Here is a 21260-nt window from a genome sequence, read left to right as displayed (position 1 = left end):
GCCACTTTTTGGACATCCAGAGAACTCGTTTTGTGGAGAGTGTGGCATATGATTGATGCTATGCTCAAAATGCCGTCTAGATAGGCAGAAGAAAAACCATAATGAGGGTGTTTGAGACACAGCCACTTCTTAGAGAGAACACAGACACATGAGCGTCTATACGACACAGGAAACAAGAAAGAAACAAGACAAGCTTGAGCCACCAAAGGGACAAACACAACACAACCACAGCCCTTTCCGGTTTTGCCTCTACTTCAATGTTGAAAACACGAGCGCCGCGTCATCCTTGTGACACGGGGAACGTGGCGCCAGAGAGACACAGACCTAATGCAATGCGAACTCCTAGATTCCGGTGTGGTTTCGAAGTTGTGACTAATCAAGGAAGGGGAAAGGCACAGAAAGCCAACATGTTAACAGTTACTCAGTTTTATATATTGACATACTATTGTCAAGGGAATTCCGGGTATACCATGCAGTGTAACTCTTCAGATTAGTATTATTTGATACTTTCCCGTTGTATTTTGAGGAAATAAAGCTGATCAGGTGCAGTACCATGAAAGATTGAACGAAAACGTTTACGGGAAATGTTAGCAAGAATTTAAATGGGAAGAGTGGCACTTGTTACATGGGTAGGTGGTAACAAAAACCAATTAAGTTCATTTTAATCTGTATCATGGTGTCGATAAAAAGTGTTTGTAAACGTTACGAACCAAGACAGACGTATTCTGCAACTATAAAATAATGTTCAGAAAGGATTTTTAAATCAATTCATGTTCCCGCTGAAAAACTTTGCTTGGCTTTGTTTTGGAACCTGTTAGCTGGTTTGGTTCTAATTTATCTTGACCAGGAAACGAACTACTACCATTGGTCAAACTTTATTAGAGTCTGGTTTTTGAAGCTAAACTGGACCAGCTTTAAAACAGCTACCATTCTTTCAAAACAGTTATTTTAAACGTGCGAGGGATATCTTTAAAATATCTCAATGGATGTCGTTAGGATTTTAATTCCAACTTTCATTTGATCTGGACAACCACAAATAACTTAATCAAACTTCATGTAGATAGAAACAGTAAAGCATGCACAAGAGAGAAAAAACGATCTTGTTGATATTCAGAGCGCCGGTTTTTCTGCATAACAACCGTGATGTGAGGCAGGGCATTGTTTTTATTGTCCTGTAATGTACATCTAATTTGAGGGTTTGCTTTATTGTCCGAGGAGGAGGACAATGGATCTCTCTCCTCCTAGGGAGACATGGAGGTAAAATACAACTTTCCAAGAAGCCCGTGAGGCGGTACCTGAAGCTTACCAATGGAGGTGCTACCTCAAGGAGTGCAGGAGGATCCTGTAAGACATACTTACAAAGAGAAAAAGTCTAAAACAAATTAAAGTCATCTATTTTGTTTTGCATAATGTAGCTTGATTAAAAGCTGACTGAACGCCTTCACTGAGGATAGGTTTGAACAGTGCCATCCGCTAACTGACGACATTTTGGTTGTATTTTTGGTTTCTTTTTAATCCAGCGCATCCCAATCCCAAAGGTAGAACAAATCACCCACCATGTTGGGTGACGAGCAAGATTTCTCAGGAGTGCAGAACTTTTCGCATCCTCCATCGACACCTTCGAGCTTTCATCACGATCAGTATTGAGAGTACCAAACATCATGCAAATCACTGTTGAAAAACATAAGAAATATCCTTTACACATAAGGCATAAGATTGCTGGATTGCCTGACTCAAATAAAAAATGCAGTGCCAGCACCTGATGGTAAATATCAGTAAACAAATCGCAGTAACTCACTGAACAGCCCCTGTAGCTGACTGACGAACAAGTTAGCCATATTTGTTTTTTTTTAGGTTGCTTGCCTGCGTTGTCACTTCTCGTTTAAAATGCAACCCTAGCTCGTGGACATGTTTTTGTACACTGGCTATTTTCTAAACAACGCTATGTGGATACGTGACAGATGATATTCATGTTCCGTGGACATGTTAAAATTAAAATGAGGCGCAAAGAGCTTGTAGTCCTTAGAAAACATCTAAACTCATGGTATTGATGGACTTTGTTAGTGGACCTGCGATAGCTCGGCAATTTTGCGGTTTACATTAGTATCTTTTAAAATAAAAACAAAGTCGTGCTTGCTCTGCACCTCACAGCCAGTTGCGCTTAAGTCGATTTGCAGAGCGAAACAATATCTACTTAATCATACCACTTAATACTAGGCAAGTGCAGCCACTACAGTTTCATGTGAAAAGTAGAAGAGAAATCTTACGCTGCAAACTTAACCAGTGTTAGTTTACTAAACAACCCGTATTACGTAAAACGATTCAAAATAATTTTCATTCATTACACTAAAGCTGACAAGAAAATGTATAATTTACCCTTCTTTTAGAAAAAGTACTACACAAAGTGTCACGGAGTAAGCGGAGTAGCCTGTGCCAATAAAAGGGACATCCCGTCGAGGTTCATATACTTTATACCTATAGGGCGCTAGCCTTATAACTAAAATGTAAATATGAGTACTAAATAGTATATATTTGTACCTTTATGAAAGGGTAGCGCCCCCAGCTTTTTGTACCTTTTTTTCTGCGAGAGTGTGAGATAAAAAAGCCTAAACTTAAAAATCAGAAATGTTGCCTTGCCAAGCTGACTGAAGTGAAATAAGTTTAAATAAAAAAATTACTAAAAACTGGAATATAAAAGTAACAATGAAGGCTCTAAACAGAAATTTAATTTAAAAAAAAACAAACGACTAAAAGAACTAAAAATAATAAATCGAAAAATTCCAAATATTAGGTAAATATCAGAAAACAGTACTATTAATACTAAAATTAAACAAAATAAAAATGTTAAAAGCTTCTGTCTAGAATTATTACAAAATTAAAACATAAAAAAAAACACCACAGGGCACATTCAAATACCCATATGTGACCATGAACCACAAAACTTTGAGAGTTTATTACATCAATCTGAAAAGCTGGGTTCCATTTTATATAGGTGTCCCTAATACCGTGTGTAACTTGCATCAGAACTAGATGTGTACATAGGATGTAACCACAGTGCTAATTACACATTGGTACAAAGTATCTAAAGCTGTAATATTTCTAGTAAGCTTACACACATTGTAACAACTTTCAGGATGGTTTGTGTAAGTACAAATGAGTTTAGCAGGACATTGCACAACAAAACTTTTTTTCACTTCACTAAGTACTTGTGTAACAGGAATTATATAACTACAATTTGTAACAACAATATGTATAAGAGTAATTTGAACCATTTGATCCAGGGGGTGGAGATGAGTAGGTTTAGGGGTGGAAATGGGGTAACAGGGGTGGCGGATGGGGTGAGATGCAGTAGCGTTTAGGGGGGGGGGAAATGCGGATCCCCGGGTGGAGATTGGTAGGTTTAGTTGGTGGAAATGCGCGATTCCAGCGGGGTGAGACTGGGATAGGTGTTAGGGATATTGTAAAGTGCTTGGAGTTGGATCTCGAGCTTGGAGTTGGTAGCACCGACTGCAATACCAAGTGTACTTATTGTAACTCTCTCAGGAATTGTCCCACTTAATATAAGTGTGTAGACATTCTGGACACCAACACTTTCTTTACCAAAAAGTGCTGTTAGGTCCCGTTGCACACATTTGTATTTTCCATTACCAAAGTGTTATTACCAATGTCCTGTTACACATTTGTACATTTACACATACCTTCAGTGGGTTGTTACATATGTGTAGTTACACAAACATTAGAGATGGTAGATAACTATGTACCAATGTGTACTTACACTTGTGGTTACATACTATGTACACATCGTAGTTAATATGTAAGTACACAGGTATTCGAGGACACATATAAAGTGGGACCGAAAGCTGAAATAAATGAGCTTTCCACTGAGTGTATGGTTAATTAGGATAGGATGGACAATATTTGGCCGATATACACCTATTTGAAAATCTGGAATCTGAGGGCTGCAAAAAATCATAAAATATTGAGTGAAAATTGCCCTTTAAAGTTGTCAAATGGAAGTTGCTATGCGATGCATATTAATAATCAAGAATTAATTTTTGATATATTTACAGTAGGCAATTTACAAAATAATCTTCATGGAAACATGATCTTTACTTTAGCCTAATGATTTATTGGCATAAAAGAAAAATCGATAATTTTGCGAACCACACAATAGTATTGTTGCCATAGCCTACTTATGACTGGATTTGTAGCCTCCGGACGGTCACATATGTATATGAGCTGAATGAATTAACTTTGTTATTATTTATTTATTTATTTTTTACAAAGAAATTAACATTTTACAGCATCTGAAAATTTTGCTAACCTACATAACACTTACACAAAGTATGCCACAGTTGGATTTGTAATTTTTGGGATTATGCCTAAATTTTGGTATTTTTGGAATCGTGTAAATACCACTGTAGATGAAATTTTTGATAATCATAAATACCACATTACATCACTGTCCCATGGTACATGCCACAGTCCATTTTGTAAAAGTAAAGTAATTTTTAAAAGCATTAGAAAATTAGCAGTGGAATAACAAGATCATTAGTCATGACTGGAATGGAGATGTCAGTTGCCATGCAGATTAATAAGCCTGATTTTCCACAATGGAAAGCTTGGTTTTCTTTTGACCATGACTGCATATAGAATAAACTTACTTCTCGCATCTAATGCCATGTCATACTTAAACCTATTACCTTGGGCAGTGTTGTGATGTGGCATGACAGCAGAGCACCAGTGAGGTTTAATGCTTGTCAATTTCTTTAAAGTGTGTTGCGCTTTCAGGAGAATCTACAGCAGCTGGTGATGATGCGCGACCAAATGTTGCTGTTTTGGGTCGACGAATCCCTTGACAGGTGCAGTCCTGTCATTTCAAAAAGGACAAATTTTCTCTCTAGTTATTACTTAAATAAACATAAATTATCAAAAAGTGCACTTTTGTTTTTTATTAATTTAAGCTAGGCGTTGGTGTTATTTTGGTTCCTTGTCAAAAGAGGGCGCTGTTGCAGAGCTCAGACGACTGCTATCTGTTATGCTAGGCTGTGCAGTACAGGGTAACTAAACACTGTAAACAATTTTAATATCTTTAAATGGACAGTTTCAGTACTGTAACTTGATTAGAGTGTAATGTTACTAATGGTAAACACATGATGCTTACAGTGTGTGATCATTTCTCTCTGTTCTACTATGACTCATTGTCACTAGTGTGAAAGGAAAGAAACGTCATTCAGCAGATTCAGGGCTTGGACATTGATACACAAGCAGAGCTTGCCCTTTTCATACAGGAGGTAAGTGCATTTAGAAACATATGCCCAGACATAATTTCAATCTAAAGCCCCATTTGTGTAGCTGTACAAATAAACTGTGATCTATCCTGCTACAGGTGACCAGGACCCAAGCGCAGTGCTTCATTTGGAGTTGGGAGACATAGTGTGGGCTGAATGGAGCCGAGCTGCAGACTCTCTTCATGCTCCATGGCCAAACAGATCCAGACAGAACCTGCTCAGCCAACGAGACACACATTTTGGAGGTGAGGAAAGAATTTGTTTTGGCAGTCTGACAACTTTCAGGTTAAAGTAGGTGAGGCTAGATATGATTAATTCACAGTTGTGTTCAGAAAGGTGTGCTCTTCAGTTTGGATGTCTATGTTTGCTCTTCAGAGGATAGCAGAGCTTTGTCAGGAAACAGGAATCATCTACAGCCCATTTAACCATGTCAAGTAGGGGTTTGGAGATGGACCTCCTGAAGGATTGGCTGTGCAGCTGGCAGACAGTAAAGACCTAAACTGCGCCGACTTCAAACAGGAAACTGTGAGGTAGTTGCAAAGCATATTTAAGGACAAGCTTATACACCATCGTTCAGTGTTTGTGGTCAGTAAGGATTTTCTAATTCAGCCAAAGACCACAAACTGGCCCCAAAACCTTTCATTTTATTCAAGTCCCATTATCGTCTCATAAATTATAATTAAGTAATGGGATTTCAGTAATGTTAAAATATCAGTACATTTACCTTTTTTAGTTTGGACTTCACAAGTAGCCTGAAAAACAATTGGCTTAACAGTCATTATTTTTGAGAATTTGTTTTGTTACACTAGTGCCATAGAAAATACACACTTCTATCTTTAAAAAGTATTTACACATTAAAATGTTTTAAGGGAGGATAGAGGTGATCAAATACTGGATTACAAGCAAGAAATGCCAAAACTATGGCGGAAGAAATAAAGAAAACTACAGAAGGAAGTGAGCACACTAATATTGATAACAGACACTGTATAATCATTGATAGAATGTATATGGGACACTGGCTAGATTTCACTCACATATGTCTTGTGTTTGGTTGGCTCTAGAAACGAGCATTGCAGGTGTGAAGCGCGTGTGAGTCGGGGTCTGAAGGATGAAAGCTGGACTGTTTGCGCCTATTTCGAGCCCAGCGTGCAGCCAGAGACAGAAGCAATGCAGGCGGAGCTGAAAAACTGCACACATCGGCTCCGCAGCATGGAGCTGTACCGCACACAGCTGAAGGTAGAGGAGGAGATACACATCAAGGCTGAATCATCATGCTTTGCAATTAGGAATGACAAAGTGGAGTGCTATAATTTGGAAATGGAGGAGTAATATTTTGCTGCTGCTTAAATTTATTCTGGCAAATGATCAGTTGTGAGAAAACGCAAGTTGCAAAAAAGAAAACTACAGCAAATATAAATTGTAGGGTTACTTTTAAAGGAATAGGTCACTGAATAAAAAAAGTTTACTCACTATTCATCTTGTTCCCAAACAAATATGCACACTATCTTCAGCTTAGAACACAAAAGGCAACCCTGTTAAGCTTCAGGCATGCAGAATTCGTCAGGATGGTTTTCCTTTAAAAAACATTAAATAGCTAAGCCAACTTTAAACATAACTTCATTTATAATGCACCTTTATTGAGCAAAATGCTGGAAAAAACAGGAACAGTGTGAATATTACCCATATTAAATACCGTTTTATATGTTGTAATATATATTAAAAATGTCATTTCAGTTTTGTCAATTGCAAAGCGAACTGATAAGCCGAGCCATTACTCCCAGTCCTCACTCACATGGATATTTCAGTAATCACCTACTAATATTCTTAGTATTATCAATGTTACAAAAAAAACGAATGATGCTACGTAATATTTGCGGAAACGGATATAGTTTTTTTTCATATTCTTTGATCTAGAAAGTAAAAAAAAAATTATTGAATGGTAGTGTATTTTTTTGCATGTGTTTAACAAAAGTGTAGTGCTTTCATCTGGAAATAATATTAGATTAGATAATTGTTGGATAGTAATGAATATGATCAAGATTCCTTTGTTAGCGCAGCATGAAAGTAAGTCAGGTTGGGTTTGGAACAGCATGAAAGTTAGTGAATGATTTCTGTAACACTCATTTTCTCTGGCCCTACAGGAGCAGCAGCAGCTACTGTGCCTCTGCTGCAAGAGAACAAGGCACTGCTGGATGAGCAGCTGGCTGACGTTCGTGCGCCGGTGCACTGCTCTGCGGGAACTGGAGAAGGAAAATCTTCTTCTCAGGCAGAAGCTTGTGGATATGGAGGTGTGTATGAATGACTTTATGAACTTAGTGTTTTATTGTTACGCTTCTATTTATGACTGTGGAGCTCAATTTTGATGAATTATGTTAAACTTCTAAAATCTACTTTTAAAATGTATGAAAGTTATATGAAAGAACTGCGTCCTTCTGAAATGTGTGATGTATATTCATAATGCTTTTATGGGTATATAATTGCATTTGTGTAGGAGCGAGATGTTGAGAGACAGAGGGTAGACGAGGTGTTGGAGATGAATATGAGTACTGCAGGTGGATCTCAAGCGTCAGGTTCATTCTGTGGGTGTCAGTCAGAAGTGACTCATCAGCACTTTCCTCCAATCAGAGCTAGAGTCAGACGAGGACGTTCAGGAAATAAACATGCCTGAGATTGGTAGGTTTTATGCATGATGTAATATTATGAGTTAACTGCCGTCGGTAGATGATTGATTCATGACTTCATGTATATGTATATCAATCATGTATATGCAAATCAAGCTGTCATGATTCGGAATAGACATTTATGCATACATTTACATTTCACCTTATCACTAACACTCAATCAAGGGATAATTTACCCAGAAATTAAAATTCACTCAGCGTTCACTAACCCTCATGTCTTTCCAAACCTGTATGTTGGAAAGTACAAAAGGAAAAGATTAGCGTTGTCTGGATGCTCTTTCCCATACAATGAAAATGAAGGGGAATAGACAGTGCTAAGCTTTTACAAATAACACTTTCATTGTTGATTTTTCTTTTAAATCTTTTTTTATAGCTTGACAGTGTTCGTCCACACTTTTTCATCAGTGTGCAAAAGAGAGCAGCAAGAAACATCCTGCCTGGCTTCTCATGTGCTGACAACAGGAATTATTTTTGAGTGAACTAATCCTTGAAGGGATAGTTCACCCAAAAATTAAAAACACTGTGATCATTTACTCACCCCTCTATGTCATTCCAAACCCATAAACCTTTGGATAAAGATATGTTTAATGAAACCAAAAGGAGAACAGGAGAAATATCTTTTTTTTTTTTTTGAAAACGAGTGTGAGTGGGTAAGCGCCATAGGTTTGAGAGTATGTGGTGATTTAAATGCTGAGAATAAGTTGTGTCTGAAGCTGCTTCTTAAAAGTTGCAATGGTCTCAGCAGTTCAGGTGGAGGTTGGCAGCTCATTCTGAGAGGAAGTGGGAGGGTGAAGGTTTTGGAGATTGACTTTTTGCCTCGTTGTGAAGGAACAACAAGGAATTACATGGAGTTAAGTGCACATGTGTCTCACTTACTGTCGTTTAGATCTGAAGCATCTGAGTGAGGAGGTAAACGAGGCCTCCTCGCTGAGGCTTATGCTTCTGGAGCTGAAAACGAGAACGCTGAACTGAAGAGACGACTAGAGCTCTTGCAGGCTGAAACGAGAGGTCAGTGGATGTTTCAACATTTTTTTTTAATCCTCCAGACTACAAATTTATATTCAGACTGATTCATGTAAATGCTCAGGTTCCCATGTTCCTGTCTCTCTTCTAGGCTCAGCAAGCCAACCCCCCTGAGATGACTGAAGGAGCTCCAGAGACACATGGACCAACTCTCACAAAAGCTTCAAAGCACCATGAAGGAGGTGAGGCCCACTTTAGATGGATTTAAAGACAGTTATTCTAAGCGTTTTGTCTACTGTTATTTTGTACTCGTCCTCAACTCTCTGAATCCGGCCCTGTCATTTCTCTTTTTTAACTGTTAGATGGAGTGTCTGAAGAATGAAAATAGCAGCTTGAAGATAAATCTCGAAGAGCTGAGAACAAAACAAGAACGGAAAGACCTAGAGGAAGAGAGAACAGCCTCGGAGGGAAAAGAAGGGAAAAAGCCAATAATCCCAAGAGGGGAATGCGAGGGAAATGACACGAGAAGAGAGAAACACGATGGAAAAGGCGGCGTAATAAAAACCCAGAGAGAAGATGGAAGAGGGGGGGAGAGGGGGGCGACGTAATCCTCAGCGAGAGAAAAAAAGAAGGTTATAGATGAAATAACAAAATGAACACCAAAGAGAGAGGAGAGGCTGAGGGTGAGAAAGAGATTGAAAGGAAAGAAAGGACATCACAGAGAGAGACATTCACAGACGAGTACAGCACAGAAGCCCAGAAGACAGAAGATGATAAATTCTCCCAGGACACCCTCGCCCTGCATAACCAGCTTCAGCAGGCCCTGGAAGAGGCTGACAGACAGAACACTTCAGCCCAGGATTTGCGCTCGAAACTGGTAGAGCAGAGCAAGAAGGTCTTGGAGGCCGAACATAAGCTGGTTTTCCTGGAGGCTGAGAACCAGCGACTGAAGCAAGGAGAGCAGAGAGCCTCATAGGAGGCTAGGAGTAACAGATAGAGGTAATGAACCATCGAGTTATGAAACAGAAAAACCTAATTACTACATCATTGCACAATCCACACACTTCAACATCCACTCAAAGCCAGATAACGGTCCAGTCGATAACAGCAATGACTCACAAAGTAAAAAACGCAAACTCCGTGCCACAGGCAGTTAAGAAAGACATTCAATGTGGTTACTAGAGCCCCCCCCCCCCCCCTGTGTAAAACAAGGACTATTTCTCACAATGATGACTTTTTCCACTTTTACTCATTGTATCTTATAGCATAATGACCTGAGATTGCAACTGAAGAGATGCTGCCCTTGATTTCCTCAAAGAACGATCCATGAATCATCACTATTGTGCCTTTAAGCACAGCACTCCACTTTGATTTGCTTTGGATAAAAGCGTCTGTTAATAACCACTTAATATGTTTATCTGTCAGGTGCTGCAGGGTGAGTCTATGCAGCAGGAGGAGGAGCTGATGCATCTACGCAGTCAGGTGGAGTTTCAGAAGATGCAGGCTGCAGTGATTGCTCAATTAGAGGGAGAGAGGGCAGCCTTGGAGAGGGAGAGAGAGAATCTCAGGGGCACCGTAGACTCGCTCAGGGCTGCAGTGCGCAAGGTGAGGTTATTTGTTTGGCCTCTTGCTGTACTACAAGATATGGATTACATGACTGGGGAAACTTTGAGATTAATGGTGCCTACATTAAAATTATGCTGTAACAATGAGTGGATATCAAAAACACAATGGGCAGAGAGTCAGCATGATAACAGTGACAGATGATAATTGGTCTTTACAGTGGTAGTTTACAGAAAAATGAAAATTCTGTTATCATTTACTCACCCTCATGTTGTCCAAACTCACATGCTTTCTGTTGTGGAAAGCAAAGAAAAATACATACAGTTAAACTGAATGACAGTTAAGGTTGGCAAGCCTCCAAAAGATTAAAAAAACACCATAAAAGTAGTTCATATTGGTCCATATGCGCCATATTGTATGGATTTGTGTGAGGAACAGACCAACAATTTTCCAAACTTCCTCTCTTAATTCTCATTTGCATATTCAAACTTGGAGAATCAAGATGCCTCACGCCATGTTTAATGTCAGTAATGCCATTGGTTCGTGCATGTCTCATGACTGAACATGAAATGCCAGCTTTAAATATGTAGATTTGAGAGTTCAGTGCAAAATCATTTAAATTTCAAATTTAAATCCCATATACAAAGCTATAATATAGCTTTAAAAGCCTTTCAATTATGCATACCAGTCATAGAGATCACTTTTTCGTCAGTAAGATTTTGCTTTGACAGAAATTAATACTTTTATTCAGCGAGGAGGCATTAAATTGATCTGAAGTGACAGTGAAAGGCTTTTGTTCGACTTTGACACTCCATTCTGCATTTACTTCTGTTGTATAGAAAAGAGCTATGTAAAAATCTCCTTGTATATTACAAGTGGCATTAACAGCATAAAGAGATTCAAGCATAAGTAAATTATGAAAGAATTGTCATTTTTAGGTCAAAACTGTTCCTTCAAATCTGAAGAAAAGTGGGTTGTTTTTCTATTTGTTGATTGAACTAATCAAACTATTTTTTCATAGGGTGATCAGTTAGAGCTGACCAATCAAAACCTTAAGGCAGACCTTGAAAGACTTGGACGGACCTTAGAGTCTGCCAGGCGGCATGAAGAAGAGCTACAAGCTGAACTGCGAGAATCTGGCGTGGAGGTGGAGTCTCTGACTCGAGGGCGGGAAGAAGCGCTGCGTGAAGTAATGCGATTGGAGCAGGAGAAGGAGGCGTGTCAGGCAGAGCTGGACAGTCAACGGCGAGAGCTACGACAAAGAGAACGGGAAATGGCCAGACTTAGACAGCAGCTGGAAAGCACAACATCTGCCCTAGAGCATGGCAACCAACGAGCCTGCAGCCTAGAGGGCACAAAACAGGTACAGACATAAGTACATGCAAAGGGACCTTTGCACTTTATTTAGTGTCACCAAAAAAAACAATAGATTCATTATTTATTCACTTTCAAGTAGCTCAAAATGAATATGATGATATAATCTATATATATTATATAGATATATATATATATATATATATTATATATATACACATATACTGCTCAAAAGTTTAAAATTTTATAATTTTATAAAAAAGTTATAAATTTTATAAATTTTAAAATTTCAAAATAAATCAGATTATTAGTCAGCACAACTAATTTGAACACTTGTTAATAAACATAAATATTTCTTGAGCACCAAATCAGAATATTAGAATAATTTCTGAAGGAATATGTGACAGAAGACTGCTGCTGAAAATATAGCTTTTCCATCACAAGAATAAATGACATTTTTAAAATAGAAAAGAGTTCACAATATTACCATTTTAACTGTATTTTTAAACAAATAAATGCAGCATTGGTTAGCATGAGAAATTTATTTGAAAAATCTTACCAATGTAACTTTTTTCAATGAATGTCATGTCTTGTTGTTCCCAAAATGACCAAACACCATGAATGTAGGCTTGTGCTTTATATTTCTTTTGGCCAAAGGTCAAGTAGTTCTTCACTACTGATAATCTTCCACTGCAGCTTTCATATCTCTAAAAGCATTGGTTCTTAGCTGTCTGTTGCTCACAAAACTTGGAATATAGTGCAAAAGTTGTCTGGACCACCTTTATGAAACTTTTATGATGCTTTTTTGGTATTTTTGGAACAACAGAAGGATGAGTAAATAATGAATATATTTTCATTTTGTGAACTATTTCATTTATTTCACACAGAACCCTTTGTCAAAGTCCTTATTTCTGATCTTATGAAATAAATAGCATGGCATAAGAATATTATGTATATCACTCGGTACATCTGTCATCTGCCCACAGACGCATGTGTCAGGAGATTTCTCAGCTCAAAGAGACATGTGCCCAGTTCGAGGAGCTACAGAAGGAGAATCTGCAGCTCGGTACACTCAACACTGAGAGCAAGGTCCAGATTGACTCTCTAACAAAGGTCTGTGCAGTATTCAAAGCGTTTTGTTTGTGAGATCTGAATGATAAAAGCAATTACTATAGTGCTTCAGTACACCATATTTCTGCAATTATGTTTGCCTGGAGGGTCCCACTGAGCTGAGATCTTGCAAAATGGGCTCCGTTGAATATTTCCTTTCAACTAGATAATTGTTTTCTAGCTGCTTTTTTTATCTGAAAATTCTCAGCACAATTAGATTTCCCCTCCTTGGACAACTGTGCTGAAAATGCATCTTTGTGAGATTAATGAAAGCTGTTATTGCTCAGGTTTTCCTAAAGAGTCTAACTTTAATATCCCACTCACAACCAGGATCTGGCTAATGAGAGTGCCCATTCCCGAGGAGTTATCCAATCAAATCGCAAAGCTGAACCGAAACACTTGAAGAGCTCCAGACCAAGCTTGAAATGGCAGCCACACAACAGCAACGATCATCTCCAGAGGTTGCTTTTTCACCTCTTGACTCACACACACAGAAAATTGAGGGTTGTGAATCAAACAGACAGTCTCCATTGCTGTCAGGAAGCCCCCAGGAGGCCACTTTCAGTATTGTAGATAAGGCTAACCACAACCAGAGCCTGGGGCCTACAGACTCTATCTATGCAGCAGAAGACTCTGAAAACACAAGAACCAAACAACCACACACAATGGCAGAGACTGGCACTGGCAGCCAGGAGGCGTTGAATCAAAGACTGATAAATACAGAAAGGGAGGTGAGATATAAAATGCAAAACACACTGAAATGTCATTACGTTTCAGGCCCCGCAAGGCCACTTCACGTATGTTTTTATTTAAACATCATTAACGCCGTCCAGGGATTCTGATTACATTCTAAATGAATGGATATCAACTTGTATGCTGAACTCCATGCCTCTGGTTGTATCCCAGAATGCATTGCTGCAGCGAGAGCGGGAGGTGTTGCTGTCTCAGCTGACTCAGTCTCAGTCAGCCTGTGCTCAGCTCAGAGAGCAGCTGGATGCCCTGCAGCGCCACTCCATCTCACTGCAAGAGAACTGTGCTAAATTACAGGCCCTCAACACCAAACTACAGGTGAGTGCTTGATTGAGTGTGGGTTCCCAGTCTCTAAATGGACCCTTGATGCTGAAATAAAGCCCGGGGTATTTTAGAAACTGACATTTGTTTAAATCTATATTAATTTTTACAGTTTTCAATCATACCGTTGATGGAGCATAAAACTACACCACTTTAAATTATACAGGCTTTTCATAAACTGGATATTTCCACCCCAATGACCACACTCTCATTATATCTGCTTCATTGTACTCTCTTTCCTCTCACTCAGGTGGAACAGGCATCTCTGAGCTCCGAACATGTGGCGGTGTTGGCACGTCGCAATGAGAGCGAACTGCGCTGTGCAGCGCTGGAGGCGGAATCAAGGGTGTGGCTCAAGGAGAAGGAGGAGTCAGTGATGCGCCTGGAGGCTGTGAGGCGGGATCATGAGAGATTGACAGCTCTGCAACAGAGACAGGAGGCGGAGTTAGAAGAGTTGTTGGTCAAACACAGTCACCTGAAAAGCAACAGTCGCAGTCTAGAAGCTCAATATAAAGACACTGAGGCCAGGTACACTGCCTTAGACAAGTTACATTTATTGAATTCCTTAAATTGATAGTAAAAGACCATTTATTTATTTGAAAGTAAATTGATTCATAATAATTTGTTTAATAAATAATAATTTTGGTTATTCACATAAAAGGTCCAAGAGGAAAAATTTGAGGTTATTTAATTTGTAATTATTTAAAAATAATAATTTTAGCATACTCCCTTAAGTGATCTAAGCAGAAAAAGGCAAGGTTATTTATTTATTTATTTATTTAATAAATTAATTAAGAATAATCGAATAACAATACTTTTAGATAACATATGATTTTTTAGGTTATTTCATATCTTGTTTTAAGTAGATCTGTTATAAATCAAAATATGAATACACAAGGTTGTTACGTCATTTACTTAGTTAAAAAAAACTAAAATAAATGCAGTTTCAAAAAAGATATTATTATTACTACAATTCTAATTCTATTTTATCTATTTGTTTTCTTTTTTGTTTTTTATTAAAAAAACCTTGACCCTCTATCACTTGCACTCTCTATTCATTTTCTAACTGCTTGTTTTCTTAAAAAAAAAAAAACTCTAACACTAGCTTTATTCTTTTTCTATTCTATCTACTTGTTTTCATTGTATGTGTGTGTGTACATAAATACAGTACACACACACACACACACACAAGGCACACACACACACACACACACATATATATATATATATATATATATATATATATATATATATATATATATATATATATATATATACTTACATTTTATTGCTCTTTTGTTGACTTTGATTGCTTCTATTGTCCTCATTTGTACTGTAAGTTGCTTTGGATAAAAAGCGTCTGCTAAATGACTAAATGTAAAATAAAATCCTATAATAACACACCAGACACACTTATCCACAGATATTTTGTTACACAAAATTTTTACTTTTACACATCAAAAAACCTTTATTTATTTTCTAATCAATAGTATGTTAATATAAAAAGAAAAAACTATTATAGTGTTTGTTTATTGTTGTTAACATAATTGTTCTTCCATATGACTTTAACATCAGATGAAACATGGATTTACAGTAGCTGAAATAAACTAAATTATCTTGATTTATAATATATCAAAATGTCTTTGATTTTAATCTTGTAAAATGTTCTAAATACTGTACTTGTCTAGATATAAGGAGCTGTTGGAGCGAAAAGCCACACAGCTGGAGGAAGCAGCGGAATCGATACGTGTGGAGAGACAGAAAATGGGAGAAAGTGGCACAAGAGCAGGTGGAAAGCGAGAAGGAGCTGGAGAGACTGAAAATGGACAATGAAAGGTGAGAGAAAGTCATAATTGACTTGAAGTTACAGTTGAGTAGATTCATAGGAAAGGGAGCGGAAGTGATGATACCACCCACCTCAAACTGTTCTTCCCCCACTGTGGTGATGGTAAGCCCCACCCAAAGTCTCCCCACAACATGAGTCATTTCATAGCCAGTTTCCAACAGTTGTTGCCATAGCGTGACAGCCAATGAAAATATTTGTAAAGCTAGTTGCTTTGGTGAGCAAGATAAAAGAAAAATTTCTACATAACCCAGCAGGAGGAAGTTTACTTGTATTCAGTATGTTCAGCTCAGTGTAGGTAGAGAACTGTATTAGTGTAGATTATTGGTTTGATCACTTGTCTAGATGCATGTACTGATGCTTGACAAAAACATGTCTGGGTTTAACCTCAGAATCAAGAGAAATACTTAGCATGAAAAAAAAGAAGCCTAAATTAGATGTTCTTTTAATTAATTAGACTTGTATAAATATATAATTGTAATAATACTTAAAACAACATAATTACGGGAAGAAGGAGGCGGGGAACCGGCGAACACTCAAATAAAAATTTAAGACAAAAAATAAATACAAAAACAGCGCGGCAGCCCCTTACGGTCGACTGCCGCACACAAACAAAAACCAACACAAAATAAAACCCAGGCATGGTCCTCTCTCGTCCTTCACTGTCGTCGCTCCTCTTTTGTATCCTCCCGATCTCCTCCGTGGGACTCGAGACTGGTGAGTGGAGCAGGTGTCGCTCATTTCCCAATCACTCCACCGGCCTCGCTCCGTTCCCACGGCTCTCGGCCCCGCCCCACTCGTCACAATATTATAATCACAAGGCTGGGCTGGATCAAAAAACAAAAAAAAAATGTCTTTTTTTTTTATCCCTTATTGGTTTGGGAGTAAAATGTGACATTCATGAGATGTGTAGTTTAATGTGATTCACCTGTTCAATGTGTAGATATCAGAACCTGCAGAAGGAGTGGGTTCAGGTGCAGTCCGAGCTGCTGGCTCAGAGTTCAGTTCTGCGGGCAGAGTTGAGTACGGCTCAGCTTGAACGGACCAGACTGGAGGGAGAACTCAGCACTCTTAAAGAGCAGAACCAACAGCTGGATCTCAACAGTGTCCGTCTCAGCAGCCAGTACCAGGTCTGAGCACAATGCACATTATGACACTTCTGTGTATATAATATATACAGTATATTTTCTTTCCTTCTTTTTTTAAATCAGTACTTTTAAACAACAAGAACAATTTTAATTAAACAATCAGATTTCATTAAATGCGTCAGTCTGTTACAAGAGTTTTCTAATTTAAATAAATACTGTTATTTTTAACTTTCCATTGCTGAAGAAAATGACAGTTTCCACAAAAATTTTAAGGAGCACAACTATTTCAGCACTGATAATAATAAGTGCTGTCAAACAATTAATTGCGATTAATCACACCCATAATTACATGCCTGTACTTTGTATATTTATTATGCATATATAAATTCACACTTATATAGTATATATTTTGAAAATATTAACATGTATTTACATGTCATACATTCATATAATTTTTATTATATATAAATATATTTAATATATGAACATAACATATTTTTCTGAAATGTATACATGCGCAATATACATAATAAATATACAGAGTACACACACATTATGTAAACAAAAACGTATTAATTTTATTTATTGCAATTAATCATTTGACAGCACTAATATGTGTGTGTATGTAAAGTATGTATATGTATAGCCTTGATCTGATGTCTTTAAATGCACATTTTTAGATTGAATTCTTACTAATTTTATGTGTATCATTTATTGTTTACATTTTTTAAAGAATTATTTACAGGTTTAAATTGTGTGGTCTTATTATGCATTTCATTATATTGAAAGTCTGAGATTAATCACATTAACTAAAAGAAAGTTTAACAATAATTATTTTAATTTATAGTGTAATTTATTGCCCTAGTATTCATATGTTTTCTATAGCTCCTAACCCAGTTGAAGGCAAACCTGGAGGAGGAAAACCGGCATCTAGTAGAGCAGAACCAGAATCTGGCCAAAGATAACAAGGCCCTACTGGAGAGCAGACTGGAGAGCCGAGACCAGCACCACAACCAGCAGAGAGAGTACCTGTAAGAACAAAGACACATTTGCAGCTCACTTTTATCCACTTTTTGCACATGCATGTGGACCACCTGCATCAGTCTCCCATCTGTCCATCTCTCTCCACCTCAGTGACAAGCTCAACGAGCTGCGCAGGGAGAAGCAGAAGCTGGTGGAGAAGATAATGGATCAGTATCGTGTTTTGGAGCCGGGTCTGTCTGGCATGTGTCCACCCAAACAACCAAAGTTAGTAAGGCTTTAACATCTGTCTCTAAGCAGACTCGTTACTTTACTCACTGTATGCTCTTTTTCATCTCGACATCCTGCCATTTTTCTCTTTGAACTTTTTTGACTTATCTGAATCTTGCTGGCTGCCTTCAATCACCTATAAACTCTCTTGTGGCTTCAGGAAGTCAAACTGGATAGCGGACCGCATGAAGAAGCTGATAAAACCTAAAGGTGGAAGCAAAGAAGGCCGCGCTCATTTTATTGCTGCTGGAAGTATAGAGAACCTCGCGGATGCTGTAGACGGTGCTCCCATCTCTTCAGCGCCTGGTGAGACTGCAGAGCTGTATGGCTGGTGTAATAACATTAGATGTATTGTACCACAGAGCATAAGAGAGTGCCAGTAAGTTAAGACTGCAGGGTTCCCTGGACTCTGTAAAGCACAAAAAAGGTCCCCAAAAGCCCATAACAATGAATGATGCTGTTACCCTACCACATTATACCGTTCCCTTGGATCACAAACAGACATAGTAATTCTGTGTTTATGTGAAGGAGCAATGGAATGGAATTTGCAGATCAAATGAATATTGCACAGAGTGTATACAGCATTGAGATTTATGGTAATATGAATACCAACAGTAACAGTGTAAGAGTACTTATATGTATTGTATTTTCTGTGTATATGGGTAGATACATATAACATGCCCTTGACTTTGAGCAAATAAGAGGATTTCTAATTTTTAGAATATATCCAATATTCTTCCATTTTAATTATTTGTCGTTCTCATAAAAAAGTTCTGTTTTGACAAATATATAAATATTCCATACATTTAAATAAGTATTATACAAGTTTATGGGTGAATGTCACAAAAAAAGTATAAAAAAAAATATTTTAGCACCATTATTAATTTTTTTCTTGACAACTAAGTACATTTCACATCAAATTCTCAATGCTGTAACATGTGCATGTATTGTTTCATTCTCTTTTTTATTTTCAGTGTTTTTTTTTAAACAGCATATATTAGCATAAATTAAAGGCAAAGGCAGCAATACAAATATTAACAAGATATTTTATTTATTGGATCTATTTTTCTAATTGTTAATATATTACATATTTATATTATTTAATATTTTTCGAGTTAGAATAAGGAGAATTTAGGGGGGATAATGTGCTTAATAATTTTGAAAATAATGTCACCGTGTAAAACCCTTAATTGTCAGGTCTGTGAGATTCGTTCATAAAGACCTTTACCTCACCAGAAAGAGAATAAAAATGTTATCTTTTACAAAGTACGCTCTTCACCATTTCACCCCTCAGTTCATGAGCAGGATCCCATCAGTGCTCCAGTATCCCCAAGTACACTAAGGAGAATCTCAGAAGACGATCAACCCAAAGCTAATCTGCGGACGGGTCGCCGCAAGCTGGGCTCACGGCACGGCTGGGCTCTCGGCAGGGGCAGAGGAGGAATTTCCCAGTCCTTCAGCCCAGGAGACCAGCGTGTGCAACCTCGCATCCGTCTGCGCTCTTCCCAAACAGGCTCCACGGCCCTCTGGGAACATGACGGCAGCCCTACACCCAGCCAGGAAAGCCCTAGTGAGGAGGGCAGAGGTAAGTAGTGTAAAGATATAAACCAGATAGGGTAGAAGAAAATGAAATTTGCTTAAGGTTGTAAAATAACATGCATTGTATTTGTTTTGTGTTGAGTATAATATCTGTATGTGTGTTTTAGTTGATAGTGAGGAGAACATCTCACCTGCACACTCTGATGTCAGCCGTGTGTCATCTGGAACTGAAGGTCAGTCTACTGTACAGCAGCGCTTTTTAACTGGTGGATTTGTTGTTTGTGACATCTTATAAAGTGTCATGTAACTGTAATCTGTCAACTGGTAGAAGCGAGACACATTAGGTTAATGCCAAAATACTGACATGCTCCTATGATCATACTTGATCAAACTACACAAGGTGAAAGAAAATAAAATACAGAAATTATCCACTTGTTCTCCACTTGTTTTTCAAAATTATACTATGTCAATATAAAAACAAAACAACCTATCTATCCTTTTTCATTCAGCCTGTCATATTAATACATCTGAATATATTATGGAGCTATTTAATATTTTCATTGGAAAAAAAATATGGAGCTATTTAATATTTTCATTGGAAAAAAAAATCTGCAAAAATCTTAAATCTGCAAGACCAATTTCCCTTTAGTTATTGATTGATTTTGAATATTATGGAGCTATTTAATATTTTCATTGTTGTATATATCCTTTAGATTTTCACACCTGTTTTGACAAGCAGCAGGACACAGAAAACAAACAAGCATAAAGCAATCACAATTTGTTCATGCTCATTTAACTACTTTTATCCCTTGGTTTTTATACAATTTTACATACAAAATGTCCATAAAGCATTTAGAATACACTTATTATATGTAATGGTCCCAATATGTTTATGGTGGGAAAACAAATAAATGAATTTATAACACATATGTAAGATGCATCCATCATTAATACACTCCATACATATATTTATAGACATGCGACTCTCCTGAAATATTATAGTAAATAATTACCATACTAAAATATGTAGTGGTTGAGGTTGTAGTTCCTATCCCTCACCGCTATGTGGCACTTTAATGCTCAGTGGTTGGTGTGCTGGTGTCTTTGTATCTGTATAATTATGAGAGTGTCTTATACAAACTGATGCTAACAAGATATTTATGAGAGCAGATTAATTCATGCTGTCTCGTTGGGGAAAAAAGCTGACACTTTGGAGACTTTGACATTTAAGGAGGCAGAAGATGATGGGGGTCTTAAAACAACGTGGGTGCGGCAAAGATTTTTTTTTTGACAATCCTTGGCTGGGGTGAATCATAACTCAAAAACGACAAATGGAACACTAATACAATTCATGAATTATGCAGTTGTCATGGCAACATTAATCAAAATGCGTCAGTCCGCAGACCTTTTTGTCGATGAATTGATGATATACTGAGCACCACGATGCACAGTTTAGAGATTGTCATCCAGTAGACCACATTTTAGGGAATGTCTTAAAGACGCTCAATTCAGAATGTTTAGACCATGCACTTTAAATCAATTTATT

General features: G+C 37.7%; 1 pseudogene; it reads left to right on the top strand.

Annotated features, from left to right (window-relative positions):
- Positions 1–1251: 1251 nt before the first annotated feature.
- On the top strand, positions 1252–20614 carry LOC122139684 (annotated as a pseudogene).
- The last annotated feature ends 646 nt before the right edge of the window (positions 20615–21260 follow it).

The sequence above is a fragment of the Cyprinus carpio genome, chromosome B14 (assembly GCF_018340385.1).
Source record: "Cyprinus carpio isolate SPL01 chromosome B14, ASM1834038v1, whole genome shotgun sequence".
NCBI classification, from domain to species: Eukaryota; Metazoa; Chordata; class Actinopteri; order Cypriniformes; family Cyprinidae; genus Cyprinus; species Cyprinus carpio.
This window is presented reverse-complemented; position numbering and strand designations above follow the sequence as displayed.